The sequence below is a fragment of the Muscardinus avellanarius genome, assembly GCF_963383645.1.
Source record: "Muscardinus avellanarius genome assembly, chromosome: 7".
Lineage (NCBI taxonomy): Eukaryota > Metazoa > Chordata > Mammalia > Rodentia > Gliridae > Muscardinus > Muscardinus avellanarius.
Genome location: NC_137793.1, coordinates 117,751,443 through 117,763,771, shown reverse-complemented (window position 1 = coordinate 117,763,771; position 12,329 = coordinate 117,751,443).

The following is a 12,329-nucleotide window of genomic DNA, read 5'->3' as shown; positions in this document are numbered from 1 at the left end:
ATGGAGCAGGATAGCAGCAGGGATAGAATGAGGACACATATGGGTATGTGTGTATATGTATGTATATGTGTGTGATCTGTGTAGCAGTATTACATATGTGTATGTGTTATGTGTAATATGTACATACTACATATTATACTAAGAATAGTGCTCTTCTTAGATACCCTAAGAATATATGCCTTAATTATATAATTATTCTGAGAATATTTATAATATATGCAAGTATATATTTCAGATGCCCAACAGAACCTTGGCTTCACTACAGGTCTTGAGCTTACAAAATCGGTTTAGTAGTAAGCGTGCTCTTTTCCAGAATATTCTGAAGGGGGCAGGTTTCCACTTGAGGGAGGCCAGGCCTCTCTGAGCAGTGATGCCCTGGGAGGCAGCCCGCTCAGTGTGGCCAGAGTTGAGGATCTTTTCCCAGCTGGCCTGGGCACTGGATGGAGATGGCCTCAGAGTCATCCTGTGAGTGACTGGAGGCTGTCCGCGTGACTAACAAGTGTCCTCTGCTTGTCTGAGGGATGAGGGGACCTGGCGCCTCCCTCAGTCCTGCGGCAGACAGTCAGGAATCCCCGAGCCTTGATTCCATCCCAGCTCTGCCGCTGAGTCCAGGCCACTAGCTGGCTCACCCTCTGGACATCCACCCACCCATCCTCTCTAGAATAGAGGGGCTGCACTGTCCTCCCTGGAGTGTGGGCTGTGCTGTGGGATCTGTCTGGCCCGCAGAGCCGGAGGTTCATGCGCGTGGCGTGGCTCCAGCCTGTGGAGTGGAAGAGGGCTCGGTCTAGGTGTGGGCTCTGCCGATGGGCCTGGACCAGCAGACTTGCCCTCTCTACTGGCCCCCTTCTCATCCACGGTGTACTTGACCTTCCCCAGATACGTCAATGAGTCGGGAACCTTGAATCCTGCTCCTGCCCAGGAGGAGCTGTGTGAGCAGGCGGGTGGGCGGGGGCCATGGTCGTCCTGGCCACACCTCCACTTTACACTCAAACGCTGCTGCCTTTTGAAGATGTCACAGAGCCACTGTCCGGAAGTCCTCTATGAAGAAGAAACCCTTTTCTGTTATCAGAAAAAAAGTATTTTCTCTTGAGAATTTGTGGAAGCGAGGCAAACTAGGCTTTATTTTTATTTTATTAATTTATTTTTATTTTTTAGGTGGTACTGGGGTTCCTGGAAGCTCTTCTACCTCCGGGCTACACTCCGAGACCTATTTTATATTTTTGAAACAGGGTCTTTTACGCCAGCGCAGCTGTCTTCGAACCTGCGCAATCCTCCTGTCTCTGCCTCCCAAGCGCGGGGATTACAAGCGTGCGCCACCACGCCCGGCTCAAACTAGGCTTTAGGAAGAACTCCGAATTGCACTTTGAGGTTTGGGCGCGACCTTGAAGCTCATCTGCTCCAGCTGTTCAGCTTGTGATGGGTCAGGACATGTGCCCTCGCAGATGCCACCCTCCGCCCATGGCGACTTCAGGGCAGCCCACTCGCAAAGTCCAACCTTCTTTCCAAAACCTTCAAAGGGCGGCGGACCCTCGCCATCCTGGCAGCTTCTCTCTGAGCCTGCCTGCCCCTCACCCCCATAAGCAGGGCAGCTGGGCCATGACGCCGTCCCAGGGTCTGCTTGGGCCTTCTTTGCTGTCTTGGGGGAGAATACCCCTCATCATGGCTGCACTTTGTGTAACATTTTGAGTGGCTGCTTCTGGTTCCCATGGTTCTGTAACAAAACCTTTATCCACGTGGGCTGTCCATAAGCAACCTCTGCCATGCCGTGATCCTACAGCTGGCGCTTGGAGGCAAGTGTGGAAACTTGGTGTTTCCCTGGCTGCGAGATAGGTGGCCCTTCAAACATCAGGGGTCCTGCAGCCTCAGGCAGATTCCCAGAGGCCAGCGACTGTGCTTCCGCCCAGCACTGAGCTCTTCGGGGCACCAGACAGCAGGCGTGCCTCCTCCTGCAGGAGCTGCCCGCAGGGTCTTCCCAGCGTCCATCTCCAGCCACACAGCAACTACGGGTGGGCGAGATGGGTGGCCAGCTGCGGAGCCACTCCTTCACAGAGAAGCTGATAGCCGGACTCCTGCATCTTTGCACCAAGGTTGGGAGAGAGGCATGAAGACGGGGAGTCAGAGTCCAACTTCGAGGGGGGAAGAAAGGGAGGGGGGCCTCCTGCTACAGAGTGGAGGTCACAGGAACATGTTTTTTTACTTTCCTTTTCTTGCTCTCATTTCTGTGTCTTATTAAGGGAAACGCAAAGGGAAAATTGTGTTATTTGTTAAAAGATGTCAAAGTGCATTTTGAGCAAGAAGAAAAGCAGCAGACGTATTGTTGCCTAGAGGAGACAGGACAGTCAGCCTGGCAAGGCGGGCACACTGGAGCCTGAGCCGCACGCGACTCCCCCAGCTCAAGTGGGCCAGGTCTCTCTGGGGCAAAGGGGCCATCCCACCAGGACTGGGATGGGAGGGAAGCCGAGCAAGGCAAATGTGGACTGTCCTTGACATCGGGAGACGGTCCTGTTCCTCCAGCGTGGCGGGGACCACTCCACTCACAGAGGCAGCGGAGGCCACAGTCGCCTCGCCGGGCCTTGCAGTGGGATTATCCGCACCTCCCTGTGTCTCCTGGCTGCCCCGTGGGCCACTCAAAGGCACCCACATCAGACTCCTGCGATTCTCCTGTGCAGCACACACAGAGACGCGGTATCCTCTGTGGTTCCGCTGGGGACCGGCAAGAGCACCGGTGTGCTTTGGAAGAGGACTGAATTCAGACCCCAGCTCCGAAAGCTGCCAGCCATTTGACCCTAAGCTGTTTAGCCTCTCTTCCTTTGGGCTTCCCTGTCTGCACAGGGAAGAAGTGGGGTGTGCCCAGAGTTATGGCGGCAGTCAGCAGAGAGGACGGAGGCGAAATGCTGTGATCCGTCTGGTCAATGTGAGGCTCCAGTGTACTCTGTGTCTCCTCTCACCTCCCAGGAACAAGAGGTGTACACTTCAGAGGGGAGTGGCCGTGGCTTTGCCCCGCGCTCATGCCCGGACAGGAGCTGCGCCAGCACTCGGGTCCTGTGTCTACACCAGCATGTCTACGTGACGGAGCCACGCCTGAGCCGGGGAAAGGCTATGTTCTGTAGGGTGAGGGTCAGAGGGTGGACCCTGGGTCACACTGACCGGGGATGGATCCTTAACACATATTGTGTGTGTGTGTGTGTGTGTGTGTGTGTGCACGCACGCATGTGTGCGTTCACACACACGTGTGGTGCTAGGGATTGAACCTAGGAATGTTCTACCTTTGAGCCACACCCCAAGCCCTATTTTACTTTTTATTTTGAAACAGGTGCTGTGTGACATGTCCCCTAAATTGCTGAGGGCTTCACTCCGTTGCTTGGGGTGGCCATGAACCTGTGATCCTCCTGTCTCAGCCTCCCAGGTACTGGGATTACAAACGTGCACCACCACACCCGGCAATTCTGCTGCTTCTGATAGTCCCTTAGACCCCCCAGTCTATCCCCATTTGTTAATCAAGGCCAGTATTGAGTATTTTTTACTGTATTCAACAGAAGGAAGCACACCAAATGCGCACAGCGATGGGGACGTTGGGCTCCGTGAATTTTAGTTGTTTTAGTTATTATTATTCCCTGGTAGTATGGGGGATTGAACCCAAGGGTGTTCTACCTCTGAGCTACACCCCAAGCCCAATTTTATTATTTTGAAACAAGGTCTTACTAAGTTGTGGAGGGCCTCATGTTACTGGGGTGGGCCGCAAACCTGGGATCCTCCTGTCTCAGCCTCCCAAGTACTGGGATTACAAGTGTGCGCCACCAGGCCCGGCTTAGTTGCTATTGTTATGATTGTCATCTTCATATCAGACTAGAGAATCTCCCCCAGGACCAGGTTATAGTTAATGTGTAGTCCTACAACCGAGCACTTGGGCACAGGTGTTCAGAGAACGTGCCTTGAATTAAACTGAACTGGATTAAAAACAGCTACTGGTGCCGGGAGAGGTCCCATGGCACCCACGCCGGGCTCTGCACACCGCTGAGATGGTGTTGTTTGAAACAGCCCCAGGTGCTGTGTAACAGGTCCCCAGGACGGGCTCCTGATCTTTGACAGCTACATGTGATAGTTCACACCAAATACCAGAGACCTGGAAAGAATGGGGGCAGGGGGGAGTGGGGGCCCAGGCACCAAGCCAGGGTGGCTGAAAGAGGGAGTCCGCTAGCCCTGGGCCCATCAGTGAAGGAGCAGTAGCAGGCCAGGCAGGCGCCCTGGACACGGCCTGTGGAGCGGCCAGGCCCTGGCGAAACCAAGGAGGGAGAAAGCAGAAACGGAGATGAGCCAACTGATGCGCCCGTCGTCGTCTCTGAGGACAGCACGGGCTCCCCAGTGTAACCGGCACCTCTTATGTGCAAATAAACACAGTAACTGAGAATCACACTGGCTTCTGAGCTTCCCAGTAGGTAAAGCAAAAGGGAAGGAGAAAGTGTGCCGCTATCGCTGAGATAAAGCAGGAGCGATGTGTGTCACATGGGCCAGCGTTGGAGCCGGTGCGGATTTGTCTGGATGAACAAAAAAGGAACTCCCTCCCACGCTTGTAGCTCTGAGCCCTGCACCCGGCCAGGGAGCACTGGGCCCTGTGAACCCCCACCCCAATTCTAAGCAGAGTACCTTGTGCAAGACACATATTCGCTGCATGAAAATATTAATAAGGTCAGCAAAAGAGAGGCTCTTTGCTGCCTCTAAAATGTAATTCCATTTCCTCCTGTCTTATCATATCAATAATTTACCCAGGACCCCCTGCACCTTGAGGTGCAGGGAAGAGTTGTCAGGAAGACAGAAGGGGAAGGACCCAGGCAGGTGGCCAGCCCGGGGCGCGCAGAGCCCGAGGTAGGGAAGCCGGGCATCCCAGAGCTTGGGCACCAGGCTTCGGGGGCCAGAAGAGTGGGACAGTGAGGAGTGTGGTCTAAGGGGACTCTGGTGTCCGCAGGCCTGCAGGATTCCAGGACGGAGGGGAGAGGGAATGCAGAAACCTCGCTACCTTAGTATCAGGAAGCAGGCCAGAACAGCGGAAATGAAATCCAAGGCTGAAGTAAGAAATGCCAGAAATGCCGGGCTTGCTGCTACACCCTGTAATCCCAGTACCTGGGAGGCTGAGACAGGAGGACCACGGATTCGAGGACAGCCTCAGCAGCTTAGTGAAACCTGGTGTCCAAGTAGTAAAATAAAATCCTGCAGGGGAGTGGCCGGGAGGTAGAATGCCCCTGGGTTCAATCCCACAAGAAAGGCAGCAGGCGGTGGACCAGAAAGGCTTCCGGGTGGGGGGGGGGAGCAGGCCTGCCGCAGCTGGGGCAGCTGGACAGTGCAGCAAGTGCAGGAGGGGCAGTGGGACTCTTCCAAATGTTTTCACATCTATTATCTCATTGAATTCAAATGCGAGCAGAGCAGGGGTCCGCCCTGAGTACACGACTTGGCCCTGCTCCCACTGCTGCCTGGGCTCAACACCAAGCCACCCAGCCAGGGACGCCTCCTCCTATGGGCAGCACCCCACCTGCAGGTCTGGCCCACTCTGAAGGCCCAGCTCACCCCCTCGCACCCGGGTCCTGGGCCAGGCTGCAAAGCCCTGCTGCCTCCTCAGCCAGGAGCCAGAGGGTGTGGCCGGAGTTCAGCCAGAGTCTCCCAGAGCAGCTGGGCAGGGTGGGGGCTGGGCCACCCACTCTCCGCAGTCTCATCTTTCTCTGCTTTCTGGGAGCGGCCCAGAGTTTCACGCCCCATCTTCTCCCCTGCACTATGGGGCAGATAATATTTCTAACCTCTTCACAACTGCAGGGCCGGGGCATTAGCAGGGCCTCCCTCCCTCCGGTGGGACTAGGGGACACACGGGGAGCCCTGCCTAGTCGGGAGAAGCGGCCTGGACTGACCCTGCCTGCCCAGCCTCTCCCCGTGCAGATGAGGAGCTGGGTCTGCAGACATGCTGACCTGGACCGCTGGCCACTGCTGGCCACCACCGCATCCCTGTGTAGCAGGAACTTCCAATCTCTGTGCAAACTGCCCAGGTCTCCTGCTCCCCTGTGCCGTTCCTCTTCACCTGGGTCCAGGCCCGGGACACTCAGCCCCCGCCAGACGCACCCAGCCACTGTCCAAGCACACTGTTCTGCGCCCTGTGACAGGTAATCAGCACGCCCTCCATTTCCTCCCTCGCTGGGCTGCTTAGCATTTATCAGCGGGCATCTCCAGCTTTTCTTTCCATACCTGCCTCCTGCGCTAGAAAACACAGATCTTTATCCTGGAGAGCACTGTGTCCTTGAAGCCCATAGAGTCAGGCCCTGGCGATAGCCAGGATGAAGGGAAGGCAGAGTTCAAAATCCAGGAAAACTGGGAGGCTGAGACGGGAAGATCAGGGTTTGAGGACAGCCTCAGCTACTTAGTGAGGCCCTTTGCAACTCATTGAGACCCTGTTTCAAAATAAAGAATAAAAAATGGGGATGGGGGTATAGCTTGGAGGTAGAGTGACCCTGGGTTCCATCCCTAGTACCACACAAAAAAAGTAATAAAACGGGCTCAGAGAAGCCCCAGCTGTCCCCAGAAGGAGTGCAGTGCATGCTGGTCTCTGCGTCTCTCAAGAATCCTCCTGACCTTCCTTCACACCCATGGAAACACATATGAAGACCCTTTACTTTTCCCTTTCACTGTAATCCCAGTCCTCAGGAGGCTGAGACAGGAGGACCACAGCGTCAGCAATGAGACGCTCGGCAACTTAGCCAGAACCTCTTTCAAAATAAAAATTAAAGGGGCAGGGTGGACCTCAGAGGTGGACTGCCCCTGGGTTCAGTCCCTAGTACCATGAGAATAAGAAATGGCTCCTCCTAAACTCCCACAAGGATCTTCACGGATGTCCCGTTTCAGCCGCACAGGGTTCTCCAGGCCCTCCTCTCTCATCAGATCTCCTGCTCCCAGGTCCAACTGTCCATGAAACAGGACTACGCGCTCACAGGGTCACGCAGTACAGCTCCCCTTAAAATGAATGCATTCTGGGAATCACATAGAATCACATTTTTGCCAAACCAGTCATACTCCCAATGCCTTGAGGGGTGCTGTTTAAAGAAATCCAGGAGCGATTCTTATTAATAGGGAATATCAGACCATGCTATTCCCCAAAACACTGATTAGTTTCAGGTTTTTAACACGTATTTTCTTAGAACCCAGCACCACAACTTCAGAGAGTGAGCCTCCTGTGCAGGCAGGGAGGGAGACCTCAGAGAGCTGGCTTCTCCCACAGAACCCCTCCCAGGCCAAAGTCCAGGGAGCCCATGTCCAGGGAGCTGGGACCCGGGGTCACATGCCACCTCCTGGGCTGGCAAGGTGAGTAGACACTGCCCCGCAAGCCCAACAGCACCCCTAATGACCTCACTGTGGAGGCTGCAAATCAACTACCCGCCCACTACCGTCTCGGGCTGACCCAGCCTGCAGCCTGCCGTGTACCACCAGACCATGATTGGCTTTCACCTTTTAAAATGACTTTTACAGCCAGATATGGTGTGGCACGCCTGTACTTGGGAGGCTGAGACAGGAGGATCGCAAGTTCAAGGACGGCCTCGGCAAGTAGTGAGACTCTCATCGACCTAGCGAGACCCTGTTTCAAAATAAAAATAAAATCAGCCGGGCGTGGTGGCGCACACTTGTAATCCCCACGCTTGGGAGGCTGAGACAGGAAGATCACGCAGGTTCGAAGCCAGCCTCAGCTACTTAGTGAGGCTCTCAGCAGCTTAGTGAGACCTGTTTCCAAATAAAATATAAAATAGTCTGGGAGTATAGCCCAGAGGTAGAAAGCCTCTGGGCTCCAACCCCAGTACCACCAAAAAATAAAAATATATAAATAAATAAATAAATAAATAAATAAATAATCAGTGTAGCGTGGAGGTAGAATGCCCCTGGATTTAGTCCCCAGTGCCATAAACAATAAAAATAAAGTTATTTTTAAAAATAAAAATGAGAGTAAGATTTTGTGAGAATTAGAAGTTGTACAGTACTTAAGTTGCTGAAACACAGCACACTCCTCCTCCTTTCTGCCTAGGCTGCTCTGAGTACAGATGCACAGTGGGGTTGATGGGATTGTAGAGCCCAAACCCTAAAACATCTAACTAACCTTATCCAGAAAGAGATGGCCAGCCTCCGTCCTTAAGGGCACACCAGGACGATGACTCAGGTGTCTTGGGGTGCCAGGGATGGGCTTTTATTTCTTTTGAAAAAAGGCTCACGGTTTCTTTGGACTGTGGGCTGGTGCTGAGAACTCCTTCACCTGCGGTCGGCAGGGCTCGCGCTGACCTTGGTCAACTGGTCCTCCCCAGCGCAGGTGAAACAGGCCCACCACCTGCATGATCACAGGTGTCCACAAGAGGGCGATGCTGCGCTGCCTGCTATGGCCTCCTGCTCAGACCATGGCAGGACCTTCCCTGTTACTCCTCCACGCAGCCGTCTGGGGTCTGATGATGGCCAGAGAGACGGGCTCACTCTGCAGGAGCCCACAGAAGCCTCTGGTGCCTCACAGCCAGGCTGACATATTGGCAGCTTATCAAACCCACTGTTCTCGGGGTATGGACAATAAGGAGTAGCTCTGGCCCTAAGCCCTCCGGCCCTTGCGGCTGGCCCACTGCGCCAGGCTGGAGGAGGGCTGTGTCCCGCTCTGCACCTGTCTGTGCTCAGCCTTGCAGGAGGGAGTCTGCACACCAGCCTCTGCCTGCAGCTCTGCCTGCCTGGGTAGCAAGAGAGGCCCCTCTCCTGGAGGGCTGCCTCCTGATCCTCCAGGCCCTCCTCCCTCCTGCCCTGGGCCTAGAAACTCCAGTGATGCCTCTTCACCCCAGCGGCCTGCCCCAGACCCCTCTTCACCCCAGCGGCCTGCCCCAGACCCCTCTTCACCCCCAGCAGCCTGCCCCAGACCCCTCTTCACCCCAGCGGCCTGCCCCAGACCCCTCTTCACCCCCAGCAGCCTGCCCCAGGCCCCTCTTCACCCCAGCGGCCTGCCCCAGACCCCTCTTCACCCCAGCGGCCTGCCCCAGACACCTCTTCACCCCAGCGGCCTGCCCCAGACCCCTCTTCACCCCCAGCAGCCTGCCCCAGGCCCTCTTTATCCCCAGCAGCCCGCCCCCAGACCCCTCTTCACCCCCAGCAGCCTGCCCCAGGCCCTCTTTATCCCCAGCAGCCCACCCCCAGAACCCTCTTCACCCCCAGCAGCCTGCCCCAGACTCCTCTTCACCCTGAGCAGCCTGCCCCAGACCCCTCTTCACCCCCAGCAGCCTGCCCCAGACCCCTCTTCACCCCAGCAGCCTGACCCCAGGCCCCTCTTTATCCCCAGCAGCCTGCCCCCAGGCCCCTCTTTACCTCCAGCAGCCCGCCCCAGAACCCTCTTCACTCCCAGCAGCCTGCCCCCAGGCCCCTCTTTACCTCCAGCAGCCCGCCCCAGAACCCTCTTCACTCCCAGCAGCCCGCCCCCAGAACCCTCTTCACCCCTAGAAGCCTGACCCAGACCCCTTTCACCCCCAGCAGCCTGACCCAGACCCCTCTGTATCCCCAGCAGCCTGACCCCAGACTTCTCTTCACCCCCAGAAGCCTGCCCCAGACCCCTCTTCACCCCTGAGCAGGTTGCCCCCAGGCCCCTCTTCACCCCAGCATCCTGACCCCAGGCCCTTCCTCACCCCAGAGCTGCAGGGCCAGCTCCACCCATCGCCCACTGCAAAGATGCTCACGCCCACTGGCTGCACCATCCTGCAGACTCCGCCAGGTCCTGGGCCCACCTCTGAGGCTCTGTTTGGATGATTCCATGGCTCCTTGAGCCCAGCCCTGCAGGCCATAGGGCCTCCTGAGCTGTTACTGGTGCAAACTTCCTGCGTTGGTCGCACCTGTAACACACACCTGAGGTGACTCAGTCACAGGGAGAAGAGGCTCAGGGCTGTGGAGGCTCGTCTCTGTGGTGGCCAGCCTTTCATCGTTTAGACCGATAGACTCGACAAGAATCATCAAGGAGGGAAGGGTCACGTGGGTTCATGATTGCAGAGGTTCAGTCTCAGAATCGGGGCACAGCAAAGGCAAACTGCTCAGCTCGTGGCTGTCGAGAGGGGGGAGCAGGCCAGCTATAGCCCCAAGGCCATGCCCCGGGGACCGGCAGCCACGCCGTTGAGGACCAGGCTTCAACACGTGAGCTTTCAGGGGACACTCTAGATCCAGACACAGCAGCTCCGCGGCCCACCAGCCCATGGGCTTGGCACACCAGGCCAGGGACAGAGGCTGGCAGAGTGAGAGGACAGGGCTCTCTACCACCTTCCAGGGCACGGCCCAGTTAGCTGTTAACCAAGTGTTAACAGCTGGGGTCTGTTCCTAACTGCAGACAGCTTTCTCAGACCTAAGTGTGATGACTGGATCACAGCCCCCTTCCGACAGCCCCTGGAAGAGGAGTTCTGCCAGGACCCCCCAGGGCAGGCACCGCCGATGGCCGTCTATGGCACCTCTGGCGCTCCACATCCCAGATGCTGGCCCGGGCCCAGCACTGCGGCCGAGCACAGCCTCCTAAGAGCACGGCTGTGGGGGGCACGGCGGCCAGCCACCTCCCTCGCTGATGTCGACCTCCTCAGTCCTCTGGGCCCTCCGCAGCCACCCAGACCTGGGATCTCTGCTTATCACCCCTCCACCAGGCGACAGCAGCCGTGAGAGACTCACACTTAATGAGTTACTGAGTTACCTTGGGCCGACCCCAAGCCTCCGATGCCTCTTCTTTACTTTTTTTTACTTTTTTTTTTTTTTTTTTTTTTTGCAGTACTGGGGATGGAACCCAGCGTTCTACCAAAGTGCTACCCCTCCAGACCTATTTTTATATTTTATTTGGAAACAGGGTCTCACTAAGTTGCTGAGAGCCTCACTAAGCTGCTGAGGCTGGCTTTTAACCTGCGATCCTCCTGTCTCGGCCTCCCAAGCGCTGGGATTACCAGCGTGTGCACCACGCCAGCTCTCCATTTGACTTTGGAGAACACATCTGTAGCCCCTGCCTAGCCCAGCGGCCGGCGCCCCACGCCTGCGCCAGGACCTCGGCCCCCAGTGGAGTGAAACCCAGTCAGGACGTGCAGCCAGGTTGCTTCCTACCGTGACGCCTTCCTAACGTGTGTTCCTGGCTAAGGAACGCCATGGTGCCTTCCTGCAGCGGACGGCCTTGGCTCTCGTCCTGCTTCTCCTTTGCCGTGGCTGAGCGAGGCTGGAGTCAGAATCTGCCTCCCTCCCCAGGCGGCTGCTAACTCCACGGTGCACACCCCAAATTAGGGCGGGAACCCCCAGAACACGGAACCAAGAGAAGTCGAGCTCTTGGCCTTCACTGGAGAGCGTGTCGGAGGACGGCCGTGCCAGCGCCTGACTGGAGCTCGGTCCTGCCGGGCTCAGGAGACTTCCACCCAGGTATGGCCTAGGTGAACTGTTTCTCTTTTGTTCACCTTTCCTTGAACACCTACTTCATGTATAAGCACGATTATCAGAAAAAGCTTTAGTAAAAAGAACGTAAAGATTTGAGGCTTGATGGGCATTGACTTCCCTACGTGGTGTGTGTGTGTTTTACTGCAGATCGAAGCCAGGAGCATTCTACCTGTGAGCTGCACTCCCAGCCCCATTTTGTTTTTTGAAACAGGTTCTTGCTAAGTTGCTGAGGCTGGCTTCGAATTTGCAATGCTCTTGTCTTACCTCCCAAGTACTGGGCTTACAGGTGGCCCTATGTGCTTTAAAATTTAAAAACATTTTAATAGCTTATTTCGCGTTTTTATTGTTTAGATTTTTGTTTCGAAGTCAGTGTTTAGACTGAGAGAGTTTAGAGAAGATCCAGGGTTCCGCCCCGGTGTGCCTGCAGTCAGACCTGTCCCCACGAGGGCAGAGCGGCACCCGCGCCTGCCTGCCTGGCTGCCAGCCACCTGTAGGGCCTAAACACATGGGCCACAGACGTGCTCCCTCCGCCAAGCGCACATGGGATTTTACAAACTCCTCTCTTCCCCCGCTCTTAGGGGCAGGAAGACCAGCCACAGGACTTTGGATTCGCAGGTGAGAAAAGCCATCAGCTGTGTCAAGTCTCAGTGGACCTCCTGGTTACTCGAAGCACAGACAGGTTTTGTGTTCTGTCCTTTAAGGCTGGCCCTTGGGCCATGACCATCTGGCAGACTTCCCACGCTCCTCTTAGCGCTGTCCCGAGTGACCTCCTTCAGGCCCAGGGAAGAGGAATTAGAAGCATACATCCTCACAAGCTAACCACCCTCCAAAACGAAGTCGCCCAAATCCACGCAGGACACATCTCCAAACAATTAGAACTTGCTTCCTCTGGGCCGACTGCACAG